Source organism: Lissotriton helveticus, chromosome 7 (assembly GCF_964261635.1).
Source record: "Lissotriton helveticus chromosome 7, aLisHel1.1, whole genome shotgun sequence".
In the NCBI taxonomy this organism is placed as follows: Eukaryota; Metazoa; Chordata; class Amphibia; order Caudata; family Salamandridae; genus Lissotriton; species Lissotriton helveticus.
The window spans coordinates 928,035,594-928,054,314 of NC_136068.1; the positions used below are offsets into that span (position 1 = coordinate 928,035,594).

Consider the following 18,721-nt stretch of genomic DNA (forward strand, 5'->3'; position numbering starts at 1 on the left):
CCCAGAACTGGTCTCCTTGGACCACTCAATCGGGGTTCCCAGCTACACCTGTACGCCTCATCCGGGTGTATTTCATAAAGAGTTTGTAATCTGGGTGTACCTCATACAGATGCTCATAACAAAAAGGGTGGTTTCTATCTACCTATGTTTATTATTTATATAGCCCATAGATTCCCAAACAGGGCAACCCAGCACTGCTGACTGAGAATAAATTAACTTGTCAGCTCACCTGCACTTGAGTCATGTTTTTACTTCAAAGCTGACCCCTATGAATATCTGGAAAACGCACCTTCCACCGCTGCCTGGTGCTGTGGTTTCAGAATATTTCTCACCCAAATGGACCCCAAAGGGGTTTGTGTGTGAGTAATTCTCTGGTACTAGTGACTTTGTCGATACCTCAGCAGGGTAGATTCCTAAGGGGTGCGGATTTGCAGTATTTCTCTGCTAGCCCTTTACATGAATTGAGTAAGCTTCATATACATGTAGCTATGTGAGTGACATATCAAGACTGACCTCATTAGGGTTAGTGTTCTGAACAATTTTCAGCTGGTTGCTACGCATACTTTACTTGGGTGGACCTGGGTGGTGTTAGTAGCTCTAAGCTGCCTCGCTCTACTGCTCTGTATTTCATCTGGGTGAATAATACATCTGCATTGGAGTTCAGAGTTGATACTCCACACATTACGTAAGGGCTTATTAATGTATGTTTGTAAAATGTGTGATACGTCCACAATATTTTTGTCTGGCTGTGGCTTAGGTGGTGGAAGAGTCCTTTTAAAGTTACTTTCACTGTGACATTAGCGGACCTCCTCTCTTGCCCTGACGCATAGCACGCAAAACGTTACTGTTAGGGAAGAAGACAGTGATGCACCTTTCAACCAGCATTTCTCTTGAAAAGCAACAAATGTAAGTTTTCCAACCCCCATCCCTCCCTCCGGAGCCTCTGCAATGTAAATCACTGTTAGGTAACCTGGCATACGTAGATACAGCTTCTCTTTTACCTTACATGACAGGGGATCGTGCCTGGTCATGACGCACAGTATCCGACACTTCACCTTTAAGACAAGTTACGTCCAACACCTTCAATCTACGAATGCTGTCTGCAGTGGGCAACCCGTCAGACAAAGCAAACGAATAAAATGCCAAAGTCGTGGATGTTACGGTAGCGCACTGTTTTAAAGACTTTGGCAGTTTTACAGACCGACCCTTTATATGTGCTGCCCACCACCCTGGCCGGAACGGGCACCGTGTCCTCAATCTGATACCAAACCAAGCAATTACAGTCTGGAACCGACGTGCCGCCCTTTAGGTAGTATTGCATTGACCTGGTTTGGTGAGAGACCCTACTCAGTGCTTCTTAAGGCTAGAATACATTTGTGACCCACTAAACTACTCTATCTCAAAATATATTAGCGTGCAATGCTTCCCTATATACTCAAGAAAGATTCAGTATCATAGAGCTAATTATGTTTACAGGATGTGTGTGTGCCTGGGCGCCTATTTATATGTGTCTGTTTTTGTAAAATATAAATGCAAAAGAGAAAATACGTTGATCTCATACCTATTGGAAAGATATTATCAAAGAAAGATAAATTCGAAGCATTTGAAACTAAATGTATCCCTACAAATTTCAAAGGCGACACTAGATGTCGCTGCTCATCACAAAGTAATGATGGTGTCTTAAAATGTTCTTTTGTGATGCTCCTCGAGCTTGCTGCCATATCAGAGCAGCCGGGGTTGGTGCGGTCGGGAGATGCTGGGCGTGAGGACGTCTCTCAGATTTCGCAGCTGATATTTGCAGCATCCTGTGGCGGAGAGGACCCTGGCCGAGGCACCGGCTCCGTGGGATGGGTTTTGCCGGCAGACCCTGGAGTCTCCCCTGGATTCCCGTCTTCACGGTCTCGCTCCTGTGCTGCGGGGGACGGGCTGAGGGGCCGATCCGCTACTCGGTGCTGGAGGAGTCTGAAGCCGGCACCGAGGTGGGGAATGTGGCGCGGGACCTGGGCGTGGACCCGAGGGATCTGTATGGACGGAAATTCCGTCTGACTTATAAAACCAAGGGTCAGTACTTCACGGTAAGTATGAAGAGCGGGGCTTTACTGACCAAAGAAATACTGGACCGGGAAGCCCTGTGCGGCAGCGCCGCCGCCTGTGTGATGAACCTGGAGGCGGTGATGGACAATCCACTGGAATTCCACCGCCTGGAGGTGGAGATTGTGGACATTAATGACAACGCGCCCGCGTTCCCGGCGAGTGAAAGCCGGTTTACAATCCCCGAGACGACTCTGCCGGGGGCTCATTTTCTAGTAGAGGGGGCGTTTGATCCGGACATCGGTTCAAACCGTATTTGCACTTATCAAGTCAACAACAATGACATTTTCGGTTTAAAGACTGCAAGCAGTGACTGTAAAGGTAAGTCTATAGAGCTGGTGTTGAAGAAACCGCTGGACAGGGAGCAGCAGGCTGAGCATCACGTGACCATTACAGCTGTGGACGGGGGAAACCCTAAGAGGTCGGGTACGTCAGAAATTATAATTAGTGTTCAGGATGCGAATGACAACCCTCCCGTATTTGACAACGAGGTGTACACGGTAAAGGTGCCGGAGAATACAGCAGTGGGCTCCACGTTAATAAGAGTAAATGCCACCGATGTAGACGAAGGGGCTAATGGAGAAATAATATACTCTTTCAGCAGTCGTACCCTTTCTAGTATAAAACACCTGTTTGCCATTGATGCGGAGAATGGAGAAATTCGAATTATTGGGTTACTGGACTTTGAAGAATCAAATGTGCATGAACTCCACGTGCAGGCTCAGGACCGGGGCTCCCCGTCTATGAATGCTCACTGCAAGATACTGGTGGAAATTATTGATCTCAATGACAATGCCCCGGAAGTGGAAGTGACTTCCATGTCTAGTCAAGTAAAAGAGGACGCCCAGCCTGGACTGGTCATTGCCCTGTTCACAGTGACTGATAAGGATTCTGGAGTAAATGGGCAGGTTCACTGCCAGATTCCCAGTGACCTCCCATTTGCTGTAGAGTCCAAATACCAGAATTACTACTCCCTGTCTGTGAAGGAACCTCTGGACCACGAGCTGGCTTCTGAGTACAACGTCACAGTCGTTGCCACAGATGGGGGATCTCCCTCACTGTCTGCCATGAAGACAATTGTGGTTTCTGTGTCTGATGTGAATGACAACCCTCCCGCCTTCTCAGAGTCGTCTTATGTAATCAGTGTTCCAGAAAATAATGTGCCCGGATCTCAAGTTCTCCAGGTCTCTGCTCTAGACCCGGACACAGGTGACCATGCCCGCGTTAGATATTCCTTGATAGTAAACAGCGCGGACGCTGTGTCTGTTCTCAGCCTCTTCTCAGTTCACCCAGAGACTGGGGTCATTAATGCTCTTCAGACTTTTGATTATGAGAAGCTACAGGTGTTGCACTTCCGTGTAGAAGCAAAGGATTATGGGTCACCTTCCATGAGTGGCCTCACCAATGTGACCGTATTCATTCAAGATGCAAATGACAACCCACCAATCATTTTCCAGACAGGATCCGGAAGTGCTGGATCAGCAGACACAGTCCTGGTTCCATGGTCTGCAAACACTGGTCACATCGTAGCCAAAATAAGAGCAATTGATGCTGACTCTGGACACAATGCCTGGCTGTCCTATGAATTGAAAGACTCCACAATGGGCACACTCTTCAGGGTCAGTCGCTACACGGGGGAAATAAGCCTCAGACACCCTCTGGTAGAGAGTTATCTGGAAAGACACGAGGTTATCGTCCTGGTGAAGGACAATGGGACCCCGCCCCTTTCTGCAACAGCAACACTTACAGTAGTGTCACTGTTAGAAAATAACCCTGAACTAAAATCAGAATATAAGCTCAAAGACGGGAATGAAAACGACCTCAGCAACCTCAACTCCTATTTAATTATCTCTATATCCTTTATTGCTAGTATATTTATTTTCTGCGTTATCCTTTTCAGTGCTTTGCATTATATCAAAGTTCGAAATGACAGAGAGAGATCAGAGAAACCAAACTGTTGCCCCATTGGAGGAGTTGATTGGGCTTATTGTCAAAACCAACAGCACTTGACTGCAAGGTCAACTGAAGGTGACCACGAAACTCCGAAATCTAACTTGTCTAATCAGGGATGGACCCATTTTATAATAAACGGAGGAGTGACAGGAGATCTGATGCAGAGATACAGCATTAGTGAAGGAAATATTACCTCCACACCCAGTGAGGTAAGCAAATATGCTTAGATGTAATTTTTATGTTTATAGCCTTTAACTTGTATAGTAAATTTCACAAAATGAGGTGATAATACCTGCCGTAATTAAACAATGCATACTGGATATTACTTTGCAATTCGCCATGCACATATTATAGTTTGACATGAAAATTAATTTCATAAATTAGGTTACTTGCAGAGTGTACTCTTTAAGCATCCATTTTTTTTTTTAAATAACATACAAGATGGTACCTTTTTTCTACTTTGAAGCACTTGCAGAACAGGAAACAAATGACGAAACTGTCCTATGTTATTTTAGTAGTGTCGTGCAGCTTATAGCTCTCCATTGTGATATGACCAGCGTCAATTGACAACATTTTCATGGGACAAAAGTGAAATCTTTTGGCACTTGAACAGGGGACAAATTGGGAAGTGGTACCTAAGGAAATAAAAGTATGGGCATTGATGCTACGGGAAATTATATTAGATATAGTGGCATCGCTGGGCGAGTCTTTGAAACTGCACCCAGTGCAAAGTTACAGAACTGACTTCACAATTGCAGTGTGCGGATACAGAGATCCCACTGAAAGTGTCCCCAGTGCAGTGCCAGGATGCATGTACCCAGAAGAAGTAGCAAGATTAATATGCTTCCAATTATTTATGTGGCATAGAAACTGGACAGCAAAGCAAGTGTGAAGGTTTTTGGTAATTTCCATCTTGTTTGGAAGATAATGTGTAATTATATTTAGGGCTCCCGGTTTTATGGTATTTATTTTTTTGCCATTTCCGTCTGTATTTATCCATATTTATTTTTCGGGCATTTTTTCTGTATTTATCCACATTTATTTTTGCCGCAAGCAAAAGACGACGCTACAGCTAGTATTTTGCCACATTTATTTAAATTGACAATGCACACATGCACTCAGTTGTTATTGGTCAACACTATACATTGATCTGAAAACAAACTTTGCCATTTGCAAAATGTCCCAAATATGCTTAAAAGTGCTATCACAAGCCGTTTGTCTCAGAGCCTTGCAGTTTCTGTCATTGGCAGAGTGCCACATTCTCTCCCCCACTGAACACCATACAGCCTCACTGAGAGAAACTCACACTGCCTTCAGCTGCCTGAACAAAGTGAAAAGATGCCTCTCTTAAGTATGTGTGAAGTGATAACAGGTGTGAGCCTTTGTTTCCCATCTGTGGCATTTGCTTCTAGGTGTGAGGCTCCTGGCTGCTCACACCCAGTCAGGAGACTCGAACAGATGGAGGCCTGATGACCCCTCAGAATAGGCCATTGTTATGGGCCGAGCAGGAGTCAGAATAAGAAAGCCCCGTCTGAGCCTGCACGTGTTTGCTTGTTGCTATAAAGCAGATAACACGCTGCTCAATTTCAATTTTCATGGCAAGCTCCCCATACTGGAGCATTGGTTTTGCCATCTTAGTTGTGCACTTTTTTCCTGTGCTTAGGGCAACATTGTGACTCCGTAAATAAAGCCCTCTGTCCTGAGCCCTCTATTTGCCCACACAGGTTCAAAATTAGTTTAATGTCAAACTTTGCAAAATCACTCGTTTTTACAAGGATGTGGTGTCCCCTTGCCTGCCACTCGTTTTGGGGCCGAACGAGCCGAGGTGCCCTCGAGGAGCGCTCTGGAGGAATGTGGGGGCGTGGACCTGATTAAAACAAAGAATCCCGAGTGTGGAAAGCGGGAAAGCAGGTCCGTTTCTAATGAGGGTATGGGTCTCTGTGCCTTAATGCGGGGGTGCACTAGAGTAAGGGTGCTGGCCCCCACTGATGTTAAAAGGTGGATTTGCGGGGGGAAAGAAAGAGGGCTCCGTGCCCTGTGATTTAAAAGGGAGAATCCTTGCTCTTTAGCGTCTGCCACCAGCCACCGTTTTTTTTTTTTTTTTTTTTTTTTTTTTTACTGTTGACGTGCACTTTTAATAGGTCATGAAGTTGTTGGAAGCGTCTTCTTATCATCAAAACTTCAAAAAAAAGGTCGCTAAATAAATGGGTTTATGGCCAATTCTGTATTAACAGGGTATAAACAGCATTGTGAATATGTCTGCACTGCTCTAAATAATCAATGCAGCTTAAATTTGTTTTTAGACATGACTTCTAATCCTCAGTCAACTTTCTTTACAAACTTTTATGAACCCAAGTCTGCGCGAGACTTTAAAAAATACAATGAATTGCCTAAGAAATACATGTTTACATATATAAAACATGGAAACAAAGTTGTGCGCTTCTTTACAGCACACAGCAATTTTTTTATAAAGACATACAATACAATATCAAAACGGTTTTTATAAATAACTTCTCTTTTAAAATGTGGGTGGAAACCTGGTTAATTAAATCACAAAGTGATGGAAATCGAGCTAAATCAGCTACTACCCGGTCCTGAAAAATCTTTTTCTTTTCATGGTGAAAGTTTGAAGGCAAACAAATCAATTTGTTCCCCTTTGAAAGTCTGAGTTGGGGGCAGAGGTGAGTATCTCTGCCCTGCAGCTTTTGAACTTTTGAGCCGCCGTTTTGAGCACAACCGCAGACTCACCTTGCAGTTGATTCCCAGCTCCGACTCGGCCCTCTTGGGACAGAAGAAGGTACAGCGGGCTGGGTTCACAGGTGGCACGTCTCAAGGTTTAGGGGCAAGGGACGACGTCACGAATCCCTTGTGGCCGGCGATTCTGGTCTTTCAAAGACCTGTGAAGTACTCGGGTGCGTCTCAGCCCGGGCTGAAGCCTCTTAACCCTCTAAGGAGGGGGAGACACCAGATGGCAGCACAGCAAAATTTACTCTTATTTTCCCGTTTATATATATATAAATACAGACAAAGGAAAACTTGTTTTCCGTCTGTATTTATATGATTAAATCCGTAAAAACGGAAAACCGGGAGCCCTAATTATATTATATCCAAAGGATAGGTTGCAACGTTCAGTTGAGTGATGAATTCAGTGCAAGAGAATCGCTTTAGCTCTTGGAAAGGATGTGCGACTGTTCAACTAAAGCTGTGCTGATGGTCAAAGTGTAATTTTGCTACATACTTCTTCTAAATGCTATCTCTAGTATTATTCACAGAGAGAACATAGAATGGTTGCTGGGCACATACATAGCACAGAGTCCACGATTAGCGTATATTGAATAGAAAAACAAATATTGATAAGAAAGACAAAGCACATTCTACCTTTGATTGTGCCAGCGGAAACAATATGCATCAGTGGTATGAATAAAATGCAGATAATTCCTATAAACTACAGCTGATGACAGTAGTGGGTGTTATTAACAGTAAATCGATATAGAATCAGAGGAAGGAAAATTAGAGAAATTGCCTGGCGCTAGTTCTCAGTTCCCTGTTTTCCTTTCAGGGAAAATTCCATACATTTGACCATGCACTAATCAATCAATCAATCAATCAATCAATCATAGCATTTGTATAGCGCGCTACTCACCCGGAAGGGTCTCAAGGCGCTGGGGGGAGAGGCCGTTACTGCTCGAACAGCCAGGTCTTGAGTTGCTTCCTGAAGGAGAGATGGTCCTGGGTCAGCCAAAGGTGGATGGGGAGGGAGTTCCAAGTCTTGGCTGCCAGGTAGGAGAAGGATCTTCCTCCGGCGGTGGCTCTGCGAATGGGTGGTACGGTGGCGAGGGCCAGGCTGGTTGATCGTAGCTGGCGGGTGGGTGTGTAGAAGGTCAGGCGGTCGTTGAGATACTTGGGGCCCAGGTCGTGGAGAGCCTTGTGTGCGTGGGTGAGGAGCCTGAACGTGATCCTCTTGCTGACGGGGAGCCAGTGTAGGTCTCTCAGGTGGCCGGAGATGTGGCTGTGTCGGGGGATATCCAGGATGAGTCGTGCAGAGGCGTTCTGGATGTGTTGGAGTCTTTTCTGCAGTTTGGCTGTGGTTTCGGCGTAGAGGGTGTTCCCGTAGTCCAGTCGGCTGGTGACGAGTGCCTGGGTGACGGTCTTCCTGGTCTCGGTGGGGATCCATCGGAAGATCTTACGGAGCATGCGCAGGGTGTTGAAGCATGATGAGGAGACGGCGTTGACTTGTCTGGTCATTGAGAGGGAGGAGTCCAGGATGAAGCCCAGGTTGCGTGCGTGGTCCGTTGGCTTGGGAGTGGTGCCCAGGGCAGGGGGCCACCAGGAGTTGTCCCAGGCGGAGGGCGATGATCCCAGGATGAGGACTTCCGTCTTGTCTGAGTTCAGTTTCAGGCGGCTGTTCTTCATCCACTTGGCGACGTCTTTCATCCTTTCGTGTAGGCCGGTTCTGGCGGTGGCGGGGTCTTTGGTGAGGGAGAGGATCAGCTGAGTGTCATCGGCGTAGGAGATGATGTTGAGGTTGTGTTGGCGTGCGATAAGAAAAACACATTTTGCATCTTAAATTTCCATATGAATAATTTTTATTGCACTTCCTTCTTACGGACACTTGAAACAGTTCATCTCCTGTTTGGATTAAATTTGTATCGAAGAACCTTCAAATACTTGAATTCAAATCTTCATTAACATGCAGTGGTATAATCATCCAAGCAAACACGTGTTTCGGAAACATTTTCCTTCAGGGCTATACAGAATTTGTTCCAAAGAAATTTCTTTCCAATCTTCTGATAAGGGGGTTCTCAAAATTCCTTGTAACCTAGTGCTTCATCAAATAGTTTCCTCCAATGGCATAATTCAAGTTCAAGTTCAGTAATTTGTATAGCGCACTACTCACCCAGAGGGTCTCAAGGCGCTTGAGGGAGGGGGGTACTTTACTTATCGAATATCCAAGTTTTTAGTTGCTTTCTGAAGGAGAGGTGGTTCTGTGTAAGGCGGAGGTGGGTCGGGAGAGAGTTCCAGGTTTTGGCCGCTAAGTAGGAGAAGGATCTTCCCCCCATGGTGGATTTATGGAAGCGCGGAATTGCGGCGAGGGCTTGGTTGGACGATCTTAGTTGGCGGGTGGGGGTGTAAAAGGACAGGCGCGTGTTGAGGCATTCGGGTCCTAGATCGTAGAGGGCTTTGTGTGCGTGGGTGAGGAGACGGAACATTTTTCTTTTGTTGACGGGGAGCCAGTGGAGGTCTTTCAGGTGACCGGAAATGTGAGCTTGGTGGGGGATGTCTAGTATGAGTCTGGCTGAGGCGTTTTGGATGCGTTGGAGTTTTTTCTGTGGTTTGGCTGTGGTTCCGGCGTACAGGGTGTTTCCGTAATCCAGTCAGCTTGTGACCAGTGCGTGGGTGACCGTCTTTCTTGTTTCGGTGGGGATCCAACGGAAGATTTTTTTGAGCATGCGTAGGATGTTGAAGCATGATGATGAGACGGGGTTGATTTGTCTGGTCATCGAGAGGGAGGAGTCCAGGATGAAGCCCAGGTTACGTGCGTGGTCCGTAGGTATGGGTGTGGTTCCCAGGGCCGGTGGCCACCATGAGTCGTCCCAGGCAGAGGGGGGTGATCCTAAGATGAGGACTTCCGTTTTGTCCGAGTTCAGTTTTAAACGGCTGTTCTTCATCCACTCGGCTACTTCTTTCATCCCTTCGTGTAGGTTGGTTTTGGCGGTGTTTGGGTCTTTGGTGAGGGAGAGGATCAGCTGGGTGTTGTCTGCGTAGGAGATGATGTTGAGGTTGTGTTGGCGAGCGATGGATGCGAGGGGACTCATGTATACGTTGAAGAGGGTGGGACTGAGTGATGATCCTTGTGGTACGCCGCAGATGACTTCGGTGGCCTCTGATCTAAAAGGAGGAAGGCGGACTCTCTGGGTTCTTCGGGCGGGGAACGAGATGATCCAGTCTAATGCTTTTCCTTGTATTCCGACGTTGCTGAGGCGTTGTATGAGGGTTCTATGACAGACTGTGTCAAAGGCTGCGGAGAGGTCAAGTAGGATGAGGGCAACTGTTTCTCCGTTGTAGTAGTGTTCGAATGTCGTCTGTCGCTGCAATGAGGGCAGTTTCGGTGCTGTGTTTGGCTCGAAAGCCTGACTGTGAGGGGTCGAGGGATTTGTTGGATTCGAGGAAGGCGGCTAGCTGACTGTTGACGGCTTTCTCGATGACTTTGGCAGGGAATGGGAGGAGCGAGATGGGGCGGTAGTTCTTAAGTTTAGTGGGGTCTGCTGTGGGTTTCTTCAGAAGGGCGCTGAGTTCGGCATGTTTCCAGCTTTCCGGGAAGGTCGCGGAGTTGAGGGAGCAGTTGATGACGTCTCGGAGATGGGGTGCGATAATGGAGTCTGCTTTGTTGAAGATGTGGTGGGGACATGGGTCAGTTGGCGATCCTGAGTGGATGGAGTTCATCAGGTGGATGGTGTCATCGGTGGTGATTGGGTTCCAGGCATAAAGGTTGTTAGAGGGGGGTTTTGAGTCGGAGGTGGGTGGATTGGACTGGTCTCCGGACTGGTTTTCAAAGCTGTTATGTATGTCAGCGATTTTGTTGTGAAAGAATGAGGCTAGGGAGTCGCAGAGGTCTTGAGAGGGAGTGATGTCGTTGGTGCCGGCGGTGGGGTTGGTAAATTCTTTGACGATGTTGAATAGTTCCTTGCTGTTATGGGCGTTGTTGTCAAGTCAATCCTTGAATGCTGATTTCTTGGTGGATCGGATCATTTGGTGGTGTTTGCGGGTGGGGTTCTTGAAGGTGGTCAGGTTATCAGTGGTTGGGTTTATTTCTCCAGGCTTTCTCGAGGGTGCGACAGGACTTCTTGGATTTCTTAAGTTCATCGTTGAACCAGGGGGCTTTTTTGCTACCTTGCTTGACTTGATGGTTTTTCAAGGGTGCTAGTTCGTCGGCACTGTGGGTGATCCATTGTGTGAGGTTGGTGGCTGCTTGGTTTGGGTCCGATGATTTGGCAGGAGGGTTTTGGTGAAGCGATGTGAAGGGCTGGTCGTTGAAAATTTTGTTCCAGTTTCTTCGGGGAATTGGTTGTGGGAGGTTGTGGGTCGTGGTGTTTTTGAAGTTGAAGTGAACGCAGCTGTGGTCCGTCCAATGGAGAGCTGTGGTGTGATTGAAGGAGATGTGCTTGCTGGAGGTGAAGATTGGGTCGAGCGTGTGCCCGGCATAGTGGGTGGGAGTATCAACCAGTTGTTCGAGTCCGAGGTTGGCCAGGTTGTCTAGAAGGGTGGTGGTGTTGCTGTCGTTTTTCTTTTCCAAGTGGAAGTTGAGGTCTCCCAGTAGAATGTAGTCTTCGGAGGGGAGTAGCTGCCCATCAGTAAAATTACCGTCATGACTTTATGCAATTGGAAGAAACTATTTGATGAAGCACTAGATTAAGAGGAATTTTGGGAACCCCTTATCAGGAGACTGGAAAGAAATTTCTTTGAAACAAATTCTGTAAAGCCCTGGAGAAGCAAAACTTTTGCGAAACACGTGTTGGCTTAGCTGTTTATTCCACTGCATGTTGATAAAGATTTGCAATCAAGAATTTGAAGGTTTTTTGATACGAATATCATACAAATTGAAGATGAACTGTGTCAAGTGTCCGTAAGAAGCACGTGCAGGAAAGAGGGTTTATATGGACATTTAAGATGCAAAGTGTGTTTCTCTCAGTGCACATTCGATCAATATACTTAGGTTGTTAACTCCTTCACCTAAACAAATGGTGTAACCAGGGGCGGCTGGTAACATTTGAAAGTGGTGAGGCGTAAATACTGCACTGTGGCGAGCGAGTGCAGCAAGCGAGGCCGAACCACCTATGGGGGATTCAGGGGGTTCTTCCACGAGAACATTTTGAAAAAAAGAGTGGGCAAATGGTGCAGTCTCAAGCACATTTGAGAAAGAGGTGGCTTGGCGAATACATCTCTGGGAGTAGCCAGACAAGTCTCTTTGCACTTGCACAGATACATCTGTCTCCCTGCATTCACATAGGCACAGTCACCCTGAACTCATAGATCCATTACTCACCCTTCCCTGACACATCACTAAGCCAGCATTCACCCATCCACATCACTCACTCTGGACTCACACAGGTACACTGCTCAACCTGCACTCACACAGACATCACTCAACCTGCACTCACACAGGCACACTGCTCAAACTGCAGTCACACAGGCATCGCTCACCCTGGACTCACACAGGCACACTGCTCACCCTGCACTCACACAGACATCACTCACCCTGGACTCACACAGGCACACTGCTTAACCTGCACTCACACAGGCACACTGCTCAACCTGCACTCACACAGGCATCACTCACACAGGCACACTGTTCACCCTGCACTCACACATGCATCACTCACCCTGGACTCACACAGGCACACTGCTCACCCTGCACTCACACAGACATCACTCACCCTGGACTCACACAGGCACACTGCTTAACCTGCACTCACACAGACATCACTCACCCTTCACTCCACTGCACTCAATAGGTTTCCTTTATTACAGCCTGTCTAGGCCTGACATTGCCTGGTGACAGACTACAGTAGATAAAATCACGTCTGCTGGGGCCTCTGAGCAGGTGGGGTGCTCAGCACAGACCCGAGAATGCAAGCAACCTCCCCACAGACACTGGCGATATTGTAGGCTGTTCGTCACTGCATGCGAAGACGTTCAGCAATTGCCCCCAGCCGTGTATGCGCCCCGAGGACTGACATCATTCAACCACCATCTGTTAGAGCCAAGTAAACCAAAACAAACATCGACAGAATGACATTTTTTAAATTTAAAAGCGATCAGCTAAAATTAGATTTGCTTCAACAAGATCAATATTCATCTATATAAATTACCCAGGGGAACGCTCAAAACGACATGTAGTTTAAAATACGTGTTTCTAAAAACTGCGCATATCACACCCCTTCCAACAAACTATGCTCCATCGGCGTATTCCTTAATAATTAAAAATGATAACCTACGTTGTAGTGGCGAACAATTAATATTTGTTCCCTGATGCTCCCAGTTTCTCTCAGAGTTTATATTCAATTCTGATTAGCTTTCAGGGCTCACTGTCTTCTGTGCCCCTCAGACACCAATGGTTATTATACATGCACAACAGACTCGTTAAACCAATCAACAACGCGTAATTATAACAGAATGATGCCCCCTATAATTCTGTGCCACAGTTCTGTGGAAGGGGGGAAAGGTCGGGACTCGGAGGCCCCTTCCAATGACAAATTCTCATTGATGAGCGGGGTATCCAGAGCGGGATAATGTAACTGTATGAGCTCATTAATGACACTGGGAGAGAGAACCCTGGTGGCGGCGCGAGGTTGTTGGTGCTTTACGGTGGGAGCTTGCTGATAGCATGGGACAGTTAGTCGGGGATGTGGGTAATTGAAAAGCCCCATTTCGGTGTAATTCTCCCAGGCGAGGGTCATACGTGGGATTGTTTATTAGTTGCACTGCCTCTGACCTGTGCTTCCCTAGTCCACGTGCCATGCGGACGGCATGACTGGGGAGGAGGGGGGTTACGCAGGGGGGGGGGGGTGTTTATTTAAATCAAACAAATAAAAACAAACTTACCACGGCAATAGGGGGGTGCGCGCGAGGGGGGGGAGCAGTCACAGTAGGAATGACGGGCAGGGGGATACGCGAGGTGGAGGGGAGACTAAAATCAATTAAAAATAAATAAAAAACTTACCTGCCAGGATGAGGCATCTCCTCCGCCGGTCCCAGTCGCATCAAGTATCCGAGCCCTAGCCCTCTCATGTCAAACTGGCGAATCATAACACTGGATGCGACTGAAGGCGGCTACTCTGCGAAATCCTGCCATTTAACAGGGCATTGGGCGAATTCACGTCACCGCCCGAGCAGGATCCCATCTTCAGGCTCCTGTACTACACTAGGCATGCGCAGCATGTCTAGTGTAATGTGAATGGAGTCAGGTGCAGAAATGAAAAGCGCCCCTCGCTCGCAGATGCGCAGTCGGAGTCCAGTTCTGGACTCCTGCTGCTGCTCTCGCCTGCGTACGTGCGCTTGTTGAATGACTCATGCAGGCGCACTTCTGAGGCTATGAAGCACGGGCTGGAAATGTAAACGGACGAATTGCCGTCTGCTTACATTTCCTGGTGCCGTGAGCATTTTTTACTGTATTGATTCGCCTGGTGGGGCGACGCCCCTATGGACCAGCCGCCACTGTGTGTAAACTTAATCACATGCCAACCAGATTTGCCAAAGCATGCAGGAATCTTACAGTTTACCCAATGAACGCAGTTCTAGGAAGCAGTGCCAGAAATTGTCATATTTTTCATCAATTCACAAAAGAGCCAAGATCGGAAACGATAGTTTACTGAGTTAATCTGAGCAGCATATGCTGTAGATCATGAGAGCAAAAACAACAAATGATGGACAGAATGCTGAACAATTCAAACAAACCCCCCCAGTTATAGGGATCGTTCTGTTGCTCACTACGCCTCCCCAGTTCGGACCCAGCCATATACTAATCAGTCTTAACACTGCTCCTCATGGGAACAGTCCAGCCCGAACTGCTGAGCCATCTCCTCCCTGAACCCGGAAAATAGTATCCTTGGACTGGTTTCAGGGCATCATCCCACATCAGCCAGGCTAGCTTGAATCCAGTGGCGCAGTGAGCACAGGACCCACGTCTGCGCATACTCTTCCTACTTAGGGAGACAAAATCAAAAGAAACAAATCATTGAAGGAATGCTGAACAAAGCATACATTAACCGACAATCACAAGAATCTGGGTTTAATCCATCATTCTTTTGCACACCACGCCACTCCAGTTTGGACCCACACATATGCAAATCAGTCTTAACCGTGCTCCTCATGGGAAAAGTCCAGCCCAAACTGCCAAGCCAGGTCCTCCCTTAATCAGAAACAAGCATTCTGGGACAGGTTTCAGGGCATCACTCCATTTGCATATTGCGTATGTGGGGTCTATAGTGTGCCTGTAATAGGACTGTGTTTGATCACATGATCTACAGAAATGGAGGGGCTTAGCAAAGAAGTATAGTCACCAGCACATATTTTCACCTTTCCCTTTAGAAATGCTAGTAAAAATGAATGTGTACTCTCTACTAGCACTAGTCCTAAGTCTTCTCTGGGCCATCCCTACAGAGTTAGGGCCAGTCCATCCCAGGAGGACACTGAAATCAAATGCTTTAATGCAGATGCCCATCCAGCTTGAGGCAGGTTGAGATCAAGATAATCCACCCCTTTGCAAGAGGTGGCCGAAAAGGAAAACCTACCACCTGGACCCAAGATCCTGAGGAAAATTGCCTCAGACGTGTGAGTTAAGTCCAAACCTGCTTGATTCCTCCTTCGTGCAGCACTCCCTCACGTTTTAGATTGTAAAAGGCAAACTCACACCCTGCCTTCCTCCCATCCACTCTATCCACGGTGCTGCTGCCCCAGGGAAACACTTCACAGCTGCCTGGCCAAGTAGAGTGTGTGTTGGTGAAGTGCTCGCTGTGTGGGTACAGGTGCGAAAGGAGCAGTGACAGCTACCCGGCAGTGAAGGGAGCATTGTGATGAGACAGAGCAGGGGTGAAGCCTCACCGCATGGGCTCATGTGGTCCACAGCAGGCCCATGGGGAGCTGGCTGATATGTAGTTTGTCAAACATTTGGTGTCTGACTCAGGAAGATAATATAACCTCTAGGAGCCATGTCTGGGTGACGTCAATGAGGAAAGGATGCTGCCCTCTCGCCCCCCCCACTCTCCACTGCACTGATGGGGAATAACTGGCAGAAATGGCTGCTCTGAAGGCCAGATAAGCAGGCCAGGCAGCTTGGAGAGTGACAAGGCCTACCATCCGCAGGATGAAGCAGGCCACATAAGAAAATGGGGGTAAATCATGGAGAGAGAACTTTAATAGCCCATCAACCTCTAACGTTGTAAAGCCAGTACAGTGCACGATTATTTGATGTGGACATACTCCTTACTACTAGGCCCCTTGCAATTTGGTACTTACCACACTTCTCTCATCATAGAGATGTCCTTTGAGTGGAGGTGGAAATTCTTTTATAAAGAGTCCTCCATTGAAAAAATTCAACATAGACAAATTATATTTCCACAGCTTTCCAGAGTATAATACCCGTCACCCTCTCAAATGTAGTGCCTTAGTCCCTTGCAGATTAAATTGCTCATCAAGTGTGAAGGTATCGGGCGTCTGCAGGAGTAGCCCCCATTCATGCAAAAAATGAGAAAACACCACATTCCAAACCATATACTGTCAACTTAAATCACAACCAGTCCATTTTCACGAGATTGTTCGGATGTCTTCTTTTATTATTTTTATTTTCTCTTTCTTTTTAGAAAAACAACAGCCAACGCGTTTCGTTCTGTAAGCAGAACTTCTTCAGGGCATTTGTGAATTCCGAGATATCATATAGATCAATTAGTTTCGCTATTCGGTGTATCTTTCAGTAATGTGTGCCTTCATGTCTTATATATTAGTTTTATTCTTTTCATGTGTCGGGCAAGGTTGATTGTAGGGTATAATAACGTGATCTGATAGTCACTCAAGGAGCATCGGGCGGGACCTGCGAAATGCTGAGGAGTTTCTGGGTGAATTGGCGGCCTTAGTAAGGTATGCAAGGCTCTGGGCCTGACATAGATATGCCTTGGAGGTTTTGAGTGACTATCAGATTACGTTATTAGACCCTACAATCAACATTGCCCGACACATGAAAAGAATACAATTAATATATAAGACATGAAGGAGCACATTACATTTAAGTTGAATGTATATGGTTTGGAATGTGGTGCAATCTCGATACAAGTGACAGATACAATTGACCCTGAGGGATAAGGGTGGTGCCTTGGGACAGAGGGCACTTTTGAAGTTTGCACACAAGACTATCTCTCTGTTAAAAATAGTTGGTATACCTTCTGAGTTGGTGCCTACGGTAGGCTAATTGGTCCACTGTCCGGATTTTGTGTTTGTAGAAAATGAGAATACCTCGCTGTGGTGTTTTTTTACTCTAAATTTTCTACATTGATGAAAAAAATCTGTACTGAAAGCCAGCTTCATTAGTCACGCGTATGCCTCATCCTGGTTCATGTCATAAGAGTTTGGAATGTGGGTGTACCTCATACGGGTGCTCATAAAACCAAGTATTCTTTCTGACCACCTCTAAGCTATTTCTGTAAGTATCTGCAAACCACACCTTTCTGGTGTCAGAACATAGCTCACCCAAATGGACCTCAAAGTGGTTTGCGTTGTGAGTAATTGTCTCACACTAGAGTTTGTCTTTCCTCAACAGGGGAGATTCACAAGGGGTGCCGGTTTAGACCAGTTCTCAGCTACCATTATATACGTAATAAATATGAAATCATATAAATAAATACTAAATCAATGGAATAAACTTCCACATACATGTGGACTTTGTGTCTACCACATCAAAACTGACCTCCTGTTCTGAACAATGATCAGCTGCCAAAGAGTGGTCCTCGGGAGGGCTGGGCGTTGCTAGTAGCTTCGAGCTACCTCTGTCTACCGCTCTGTATTTCACCCGGGCGTTTCTCACATCTGCATTGGAGTTCATAGGTGGCACTCCACAAATAAAGTAAGGGCTTATCAATGTATGTATGCATGTAATAAAATGTGTGATGGGTCTGAAAAACTTTTGTGTAACTGTGGCTTTGATAGAGGATGTGTCATGTTTAATAGCTCTTTCAAAGCGCCATGAGCGGACCGCATCTCTTGCCGTGATGCATAACCCGCAAAATTTAACTCTTAAGACATTAGACGGCGGGCACCTTTCAACCATCAATTCTCTGGGAAAGCTACACATGTAACCCTGCCAGTCCTCACCCCTCCCCCGAAGTCTCTGCATTGTAAATCAGTGTTAGCTGTCACACACAGATGCAGCTTCTCGTTTGCCCAACATGATTGGAGAACATGTCTGCCCATTCACAACATCCGAAACATCACACGTTAGACAAGATACACCCAACACCTTCAAACTATGAATGATGTCTGCAGCGTGCAACCAGTCGGGCGAGGCAACCACCCTCAGGTGCCAAAGTGGTTGAAGTAGCGCACTGTTTGGCAGTTTTACAAACTGATCATTTACATTTTCTTCCCGCCACTCTGGCGAGAGCAGCGCTGTCTGCCCTCGATCTGCCACCAAACACTGCAATAAGACAGTCTCGAACTAACGTGCACTCTTTCAGTTTTATTGATTTGGCGAGAGACTCTCTCTAGTGTATATTAAGTCTAGATTCAACTTCTGGCGTTACGTAATTTTAATTCAAAACTCCTAAACGTAAAATGCGATCCTATATCTACTCAAAAAAGATTCAATATCACCGAGCTCATTATATTTAAAGGGTGTGTGTAACTAGGCGATTTGTGTGTCTGTGTGTGGAAAAATGAGTACTAAAGAGAAAATGTTTTTATTTAATATTTATTGAAAGGCCGTTAAGAAAGATAAACGAATTCGAAGCATTTGAAACCAAATTCACCCCTGCAATTTACAAATTGAATGCTAGATGACGCTGTTCACTGCAAAGTAATGGTGTCTTAAAATGTTCTTTTGTGATGCTCCTGCTCCTCGAGCTTGCTGCCATATCAGAGCAGCCGGGGGTTGGTGTGGTCGGGAGATGCTGGGCGTGAGGACCTCTGTCAG

The 18,721-nt window shown here is 46.5% G+C and overlaps 1 protein-coding gene across 4 annotated transcripts in view; it reads left to right on the forward strand.

Annotated features, from left to right (window-relative positions):
• Positions 1-18,721, forward strand: part of LOC144769399 (protocadherin alpha-C2-like) — a 576,427-nt gene that overhangs the window by 68,954 nt on the left and 488,752 nt on the right. The gene's annotated exons all lie outside the window — the stretch shown is intronic.